This window comes from Octopus bimaculoides, chromosome 3, assembly GCF_001194135.2.
Source record: "Octopus bimaculoides isolate UCB-OBI-ISO-001 chromosome 3, ASM119413v2, whole genome shotgun sequence".
Taxonomy (NCBI): Eukaryota; Metazoa; Mollusca; class Cephalopoda; order Octopoda; family Octopodidae; genus Octopus; species Octopus bimaculoides.
Window position 1 is genome coordinate 66,827,697 of NC_068983.1, and position 9,650 is coordinate 66,837,346.

Below are 9,650 nucleotides of genomic sequence, written 5' to 3' on the forward strand. Positions count from 1 at the left end.
CCTCACGGCACAGAACATTGGCAAATCTTTTCTTATCTGCCTCCCCTCTGGCTAAATAAACCTGTCACCTAGCTTCCCTTCTGGCAGATTGGTACAATTCCCTGCTACCACCGTTCTTCCAGTCCTTCCAAGCCTGTTTCTTTTGTCTAATAGCCCTGTCTACCTCCTTGTTCCACCACCACGTTATTTTGGGTCGAGAAGGGACCTTGCACCAACCACAGATCTCGTCGGTGGCCCTCAGCAGGTTGTCCCGTAGAAAAGTCCAGTTGTCCTCTACATTGTGTGAAGCTACATCCCCCTCTATTTCGTCAAAGGCATCGAGTAATAGGTCTCTAAATCTCTGTCCATTTGCAGGACCTTTGAGCTTCCATACCATTCTCCTCCAGGCTGGTCGTCTTCTGGGCAGCCACTTAGCTCTGATCCTAAAGTCACTAACTACTAGTCTATGTCGTGGGGTACATTCTTCGCCTGGGAATGTTTTGGCATTTCTGAGCACCCGTCTTTCCCTTTTCCTGGCGAGGAAGTAGTCAATTTGGCTTGTGTGCCTGCCAGAACGGTAGGTGACTAGGTGACTGGCAGGTTTCCTGAAGTTAGTATTGCAGATCATAAGGTCATTTGCATCACAGAACTCCAGCAGCCTGGTTCCCTCCTCATTGCGGGAACCAAAACCATAGCCTCCATGTACACCATAGAAGCCCCCTGAATGTTGTCCAACATGTCCATTGAAGTCACCAGCCACAAAGAGAAGGTCCCTGTCATTCGTCGATGAGGTAGTCTGCAGAAGAGTGTCATAAAATTGGTCTTTCTGTCCGTCGGGTAGCCCGGGCTGAGGGGCATATATATATATATATATATATATATATATATATATATGCAACAGCCACACACGGACGTGGCTGTGTTGTAACAAGTTTGCTTCCCAACCACATAGTTCTAGGTTCAGTCCCACTGTGTGGAACCTTAGGCTAGTGTCTTCTACTATAACCCCAAGTTGACCAAAGCCTTATGAGAGAAATTGGTAGAAAAATACCCCGTCTTATATATGTGTGTGCGCATCTGTGAGTGTGTGTATGTTTGTGCCTTCTTGCCTTGACATCACATGATAACCGTAAATTGGTTACCACTGTCATATAAGCAGTGTCAGTCATTTCCAATATTCTGCAAGAACATGTCTGGCTATGGGAAATATTATCTTGGCTGAATGCAGGTGAGGTTTGGTGACCAGAATGGCATCTTGTCTTGGAAAAATCTGCCTCAATGAATTCATCTGACCCATGCAAGTATGGAAAAGTGGGCATCAAAATGATGAAGATGATACGTTGTGTGTGTGTATGCATAAATACACGCATGTGCACGCACACACACACACACACACACAATGTATATATTTGTATATATATCTCTTCCTGGAGAGGCCAAAACAGCTGCTTCTCACAATGCTTAACCAAGGAAATCTATCACCTATTAGGCATGGTATAACATCAGTCTCATGTTGTGCATCTGTGACAATAACAGCAATAAAGTTGAGTGTTCTTCCTTATTAGTTTCAAAATAAAACCTTTGATATGACCTATTCTTCAGCACAATAATAGTGGCTAGCAGAGTTACCTTTCATTAATCAGTAATACTAGATGTGCCCATAAATCTCATGTGCTTTCAATGTTGGCTGTTTCATAACCTAATGAGGAGTCTGGTATATATATATATACCATCAAGACAATCTTAAAGTTCTTTCTTTATAGTCCAGGCTTTGGATCCGTAAAGAACACTCTTTGCACAAGCCCTGAAGAAGGAAAGGCTTGCTAACTTTGAAATGCTTGATTGCCAGATGTTTTAAAACTTGTTACTGTTATTCCAGGTTAGTCATTTGCATGTAAAGGAGCCATTCTTACTGTTACCAACAAAGGACATCGAAGTTGCTGATCTCTTTGCGTTATATGCCATTATTGGAATGAATTGGCAGGTGACTTGCATCTTCATTCATGGTTGTATATTCAGCCTTCTTTGCTTTGCAAAACAGACTTTGGCTGCAGTATTCTCGAAGGATATCAATATATCTTACACATCATACACACATGAGATGTGTGATTCAGCAACTCTTCCCTCTGCTTCATATTGACATAAAGACACAATTTTCCATTGCAGGTGGTGATGTGGTAAAGAAATCTTTGTTTAGGTTCACAAGTAGCTTAATGATAAATGAGCAAACTACCTGTGATAGAAGAGTGATCGAGTATGTTGCTTTTGTTCAGAGCATGTGGCACCCATGCACCAGGGTTTTGGATCATTAGCCATTGAGTGAAGGTGATGAGTGGTGGTATCATGAGGGCGTCACACCTGCTGCACCAATTCCCTACTGGGTTGGTATGAATCCTCATGGATGAGCCCATTCAGTCAATCTTCACTGAACTGAACAGATTACTGAAGTTTAGAGACTTTGTGAGGACAAATTCATCCTTCTTGAAATGTGAAAACTATTTCTGTACAGTTCTTTCAGTGATATTACCTTGTCTGTACACAGCACAATTGTTGTAACACAAATACCTTGAATGCCTTTGACAGCTATGGTACCTTGATTGAAAGTAATAATATGCAGTTGTCAAAAATGCTCCTTTTGTCTACTTGACATTCCATAGATGTATGTGTGAACAGTAGTAAAATTTATTCAAATTTCAAAAATGATGAGAAAAAGTTATCAAGGAAGAATTGAGGTACAGAAAAGAAAGCCAAAAAACCCTATGTTAAAATTATTTTTCATATTCATTAAAATAACTTTGGAAAGAAACGAATGAATTTATCTGAGAACCCAATATACATACATACATACATACATACATATATTAATATGTATGTATGTTAAATGAAAAAACAGTGATTAATGAAAATTTTGTAAATAATGATAATAATTATAAGCTATCACCATGTATTAGCTGAAGAAAATAGTCCAATATTAGGGCATATAAGCCCTTGATGGAAAAAAAAGTGGGTATTAGTACACAGAAATCGAACCTTCACTTCTGATATTTGCAATAAGTGTACTAACCAATTACACCAACCTATCCACTTGCCTTTTCCCATTAGATTGAAGGGTTTTAATTTCATAATGTTGTTTTTAAACCAACAAACATTTAATGCAGAATATGCATGTTTGTTTAAAATCAACACAATGAAATTATAACTCTTGAATCTATTGGCAAAAAGTGAGTTGGTAGGCTGATTTAATTGGTCAGCACACTTATCAAAGATATGTGTGGGTTAGATGTGTAATACAACCCACATGCACACATATACCTGTGCATGCATATATAGGTATACATATTTTGTGTGTGTGTGTATGTGTGTGTGTGTGTGTGTGTATGTGTGTGTGTGTGTGAGAGAGAGAGAGAGATCATCATTTTAGCATCTACTTTTCCTGACCTGCATGGATCAGACAAGTGTGTTGTGGCAGAGTTGTTTTACAGCTAGATGCCCTTCCTGTTGTCAGGATAATGCGTGTGTGTGTGTGTGCGCGCGTGCGCGTGTGCATGTGTGCGTGTGTTTGTATGCATGTATGTGTGTGTGTTATCCATACTGTCAGAGATCATCCAATATGTATCTATAAATTATTGCTCCTCTATTTCTGCTAATAAATGTTCCTGATCTTGTTGCTTTTTCTCTCTTTACTCGTTTTTCACTGATATTTTAGGTATATTCTTCAGTATTCTGTTCCTTTCCCACAGCATAAGTTTTAGTCAACAGTGTAAAATCTGCTATACACTCATTTGTGATCAATTGTCTTTTGCCATTAGCTTTTATCTATGGCATTGTTTGCAGATTCTCTACATGTAATAATGCTTATGTCTAGATTCTCAGTAATTTGGGAAATGTTTATCATTTGCCAAGTTCCCCTAACCAGATAGTATTCTATAACTCGATTTTATTATTTAAAATATGGTTGTGATATATTAGGTTTTCTCAAAGCATATACAATCATAATTAATATTTGCAAACATTGTATACTATTAGCTGAGAAAGTTTGCACTGTCCTATAAAATTAACCATACTTCAACATAAAACCACTCATTTGTATAATTTAGAACCACTCTATGGCTGGTATGTATTGTATCAACTACAATGGAGTACAAAGGCAACTTTGACATTGTTAAATCATCTAATTTGCAAGAATAATGTTGCAAATGGTTAGACTGCATACATATTTGAATGAGATAAATTTATTAATAATATGGTGAGTTTTTTTTCATTACTTTTTATCTTATTAGGATGTAACAGAATAGCTATTGTGCCTTATATATGTTTGCATTTCTTTTTTTTCTTGGTAGTGTTGAAAACATTGCTTAGAAATTATTGTGGTTAATGAAAGATTGTTTTAAAACATTACTTGTATCATTTAAAGCAAGATGAATGTTCCCTATTAATGTGAACATGCAGCTGTAAAAAGTAATCATGGAAATATCTAAATTTGTAGTATTATCCAGTTCATATTAGCATAGAAGTCATAAATGTAGGCTTGAAGAAAATCAAATGATTATTCAATTATGGACAAAAGATTTGGGTTTTTATATCCATGTACTTCACTTACTTATTCTTCATTGGATTTTAAAGAATTACTTCTCCAACTAATAGATTACCTGATACATTTCAGTGAACAACGACATCCTTACAACTACATTGCCTTGTTAATGCTTCAATTGCTTTGGAAATAGTGTGATAATATACTTTGTTCTCTTCTTTAATCCTACCTATTCTCTTGAATATAAAAATGAATGTTTTATCTTTTACAATGATGCCTTAATTTCGACATATCCTGGAATTCATATATTTAAATGCATTATTAAAGCAGCTGCTTTTTAGTTAGCAGCTCTTTTTAATGCTAGACTCTTATCTGGATGGTTCTTAATTTCTGCAAAATTGTTTGTAGTGAGCACTTGTTATTTCTAGTTCATTCAATCAAAAGAATATAGTAATATTATTGTTAGCTTGACCTAAAGAAACAATAATTACTTCTCTTTTAAAGAACATCGATTCCTTTCCAAATTGAGGTGCTCTTTGGATACAATTCTAAAACAGAAATTAGTTTTATTTACTTTGTGTTGTTACCTGAAATACAACCATTGCTAAAACTCAAAATGCTACATTAGTCAAACCAAAACAGATACCAATTTAAATGAATCTCAAATATTTCTATTCAAATCATTAGATACGTCCAGTAGAGAGTTACTGGTCATGTCACTGATATATAGAGAAAATAGGATTTTCTTTGCAGTACTTACTTGTAAGTTTGTACGTATCCATGCAGTTTCATTTTTATATAAAAGCACTTTCGTATACACATTATGTATTTGATGGTATATTACTGTTTCAAAAGTAAAATGTATTTTTACTTGTATATAAATAAAATCATTGATGAAACCTGATGGAATATTCAAATGAATGAAAGAAGTATTTAAGTATAAATAAACTTTGGCACAAATCTGTTTGGCTAGTGATTGTTAGCAAAATAACAATCTAAGAAAAGACATTTCAAAGTAATTTGGAAGAAGTTATATTTGCTGGAAGTATTCCATGGGGAATAATTATTAAAATGGACATATGCTGCAAATGAGAGGAAAGAAATGTCCTTAAAAGGAGAGCTCCTTTGCCAACATTGATTCAAAGCACCCAATATACATTTCTATCCAAGTTGACAAATTTGGTGTGAGCTTGAGCTAGTTTTAGTTGGAAAAATCTCAAGTATCTAAAAGTTATTGAATTTCCTCACTTTATTTTTGTTTTTCCCATTTTTATGTCAAGTCTTTCTCACAACTGACATGGAATATAGTGATTTAAAGAAATGTAAAAGTCCCAACAGATCTTGAATATAATAATAGTAAACAGGTCATGTATTACATATGTGTTTTTTCAAAAGTAAGGGTTGCCAACTCTGTCTTTTATCTACTTCATCTTTAAGATGGGCAATTTCTTATCAAGTTTTATATGAAATATCTCATCAGTCAATTTGATGCCACTATATAAATGTTAAAAGAATTAAAACACTGAAATTACATGTTCATTGTTATAGAGAAAGCATAAAGGAGATTATTGGTGTTATGATGAAAATACTGTTTAACATAAGTCCACTAGAAATAGCAGCCAAATCTCTCTTTGATCACATTCTACCATCGTTCAAAAGAGAAAGAGCATATTGGATTATATAGTCTAGTCTGAGATAAACAATACTCTTTCTCATTTTAAAGATGATAGAATGTGATCAAAGAGAGATTTGGCTGTTATTTCTAGATTGTATAGTATTGGTATTAGTAATAACAACAGTTGTAATATGAACTTGATTGTAGACATTCTAAAATATCCCACTAGTTCCCTCTGGCTTTTTAGTTAACAATATATCTCAGAAACTTAATCATTCACTTTAATATTGCTGTGCTACATAGATAGCTTTGTTTGTTGTTCATAACTGATGTGAACATAGTTTCAGTAATCTATAAGTTTCAAAATTATAGACTTTTTCCATTACCTTTACAAGCCCACATAGATTCAAAACTGTTTAGTATGCAGTACGTACAGATTCATATACCTGCAGACAAATGATCTCTTTAGATTTTAGCAGCATGGGTCTGTTGTAAAAAAGGTAGAAGGCATGAGAAATTCTGTAATATACTCATAATTTACATATATTCACAGAGGATATAATATTTATAAGTATATTGAATAAAGATATTTTTAACATCTTGCCCAAAACCAGATACTTAAATGTAATAATTCATTGCATATTCTTCTCAGTATATTGCTCCTGCAATGCAGTATTTGCCATGCGCTCTTCACAATATGTATATACCTATATGTATGCCAACTTATTACAGCATGCTATTTGTGAAAAGAAACAGAATTGGAAATAAAGTGTTGAAGTGCATTTCATATATATGTACACAGAAACCTGACTTGGGATGCCATTTCAGTATACAGAGAAATTTTTCCTGAAACAATACTGTCACAAAGACAGATATCTAAAATTCGAACGTTATAATATTTAGAATATAAACTTGGCTATTTTCAAATAAATCTAAAACTCTCACAAGGTAGATTTATTACTAATGTATTGAATGAATGAAAAGCAATAATAAACAAAATATATAAGTTATTTCAACTATCTGATATTTTGTATGTATATGTAAGAAAGTGTGTGTGATGTACATACATATTCCATAAATTATATTGTAAAATAATTTTTGTGATTACCACAGCTAGCAAACTGCTATTAGATTATTCTTAGCTCTTTTACAGTGATACTGAAAATAATATGAATTGAAGTTAGTATCAGCTATTTGGCATAAAAGTATACCCAGACTATTTAATTAGAACAGATTTGAAATAGGTGCTTTATTCTTTTTACATATTTTATATCCTATTTCGTAATAACTTACTTCATAAAAATTCTTTGAAAACTCTTTGCTCATTAAAAATCCATCTTCCAACACCTCCCTCTTCCTCTACTCAGACTACCCACCAATTGTATTCCCCTCCCCTCCATCTTCCACTCTTTCTCATGAACCTACCAGCACACAGTTTGTCCTTGTCTAATCTCTTCCCTACAATATATCCTCCTCTTAATACCCTTCCCACTACCTTTATTCACTTACTGCACTCTCTCCACCCTCCATCTCCTCTCCTCTCAAATTCTCACAAACTTACCCACCCATGCACCAACTCTCCCTCTTCAATCTATGGTCCACTTCACTTTATACATCTCCCTTTAACTTGGGGGTACTCCGACCATCTCATCTTCACCAACTTCTCTCTCTCCACATGAAACATTAGTGTTTTCTTCTGTATTACAAGTCGCCATTTTCTGACTCCCAATACCACTTGCCCACTCAGTTGAGGTGGTTTTGTCTTGCAAGTTACTTGATGACCCTGCTGATGCTATATAAAGAGCACTCAGTACACTCTGTAAAGTGGTTGGTTTTAGGAAGTGCATCCTATCAAGAAACCATGCCAAAGCAAGCAGCAGCGTTTGATGGAGTTTTCTGATTTGCTAGTTTTTGTCAGATCATCCAACTCATGCCAGTGTGGAAAATATGTTAAATAATAATGATGATAATATGTGTATATATGATAGATTAGTCATGGTCACTGCTGGTGCCATGTAAATGACACTTGTGCATTGTAGTCATGGTTGTTGCCTGTGTCATGTAAATTGCACCTGTGTATCATGGTCATTGACAGTGCCATTTAAATGGCACCCAGAAATTGTAGTCATGGTTGTTGATGGTGCCATGTAAATGGCACCCATGAAATCGTAGTTGTGGTCACTGCAAGTGCCATGTACATGCTGCCTGTCAATCATAGTTGTGGTCATTGTCAGTGTTATGTAAATGGCACCCATGCTGGTGGTACATAAAAGCACCCATTACACTTCTGGAGTGGTTGGCATCAGGAAGGGCATCCAGCTGTAGAAATCATGCCAAATCAGACTGGAACGTGGTGCAGCTCTCCAGCTCATCAGCTCCAGTCCAGCTGTTTAACCCAAGTCAACATGGATAACAGATGTTAAATGATGATGATTCTCCTGTTGATTTAGCATATGAATGTCCAGTTGTTCAATCAAATGAACTATCACCTACCCACTGAATTAACATGTAGAGTGGTTGAATTTTCTGCACATGTGTACCCTTGACATAATCCTCAGGTAGAATCAGCATGATATAGATGGATAGGTCGAGACCTACAGATGTAGTCCATCTGACAGGCTTCTACAGAACTTGTTTGCTGAATTTCTTTCAAATGGCTTGGGTGGACATTACATTGTTGTAAAGCAAATGAACCAGTAAGCCATGCTTGCATACTTGTGTGTGTGCATGTGTGTATGTGTGTATAAGTCGTCTAAGAGTCCATAAGTGAGGGAAAAAATGCACTCATGTATCTGTCAATAGAGTGGGTATATTATTCGCGCTAGAGATTCAGCAGAGTGTTGAGTTACAATCCAATTATGTAACTCTGCACTCATCAAAGCTAGCTATTGTGGAATGAAATACAGTATTATATATCCATTATGGCTGATCTTACCAATCAGTTTCATTCCATAACAGCTACCTCTCTGATGAGTGCAGGGTTACATAATCAGATTGTTACCTAACACTCTGTTGAATCCCTAGTGTGGAACTGATTGGCAAGAAAAAATCTATATATTGCAGATGATATTTTTTTATTGAAACTGAAAGTTAATGTTTGTCATGTGACTTTTGTTACTTATAAATGTATCCAATCTACCTAATATGCATATTAGATACTCATTTGAACTTTGGTCATCCCAGCTCTATACTGGATATATTCCATATATACTGGATATATTCCACATATATATATATATATATATATATATATATATATATATAGTTTTAGGGAAACTCCTTACCTACTATAACATATAGAAAAATTAAATTAATTTTTCTATATGTGACAGTGGATTTTCATCGATGAGTTCATGAACCTTGGTTCTTTTCCCTAAAGCTATATATTTATATGTATTTTACTCTGTGAAACTTAATTTAATTTCAATTTTTAATAAATTGATTTTGAGTTTTTACCTGTAATTTTGGATTTTATCCCTAATATTATTATTATTATTATTATTATTATTATTATTATTATTATTA

The 9,650-nt window shown here is 34.8% G+C and overlaps 1 protein-coding gene across 5 annotated transcripts in view; it reads left to right on the plus strand.

Moving 5' to 3' along the window:
* Positions 1-9,650, plus strand: part of LOC106871954 (protein still life, isoform SIF type 1) — a 1,491,364-nt gene that overhangs the window by 999,435 nt on the left and 482,279 nt on the right. The window lies entirely within an intron of this gene.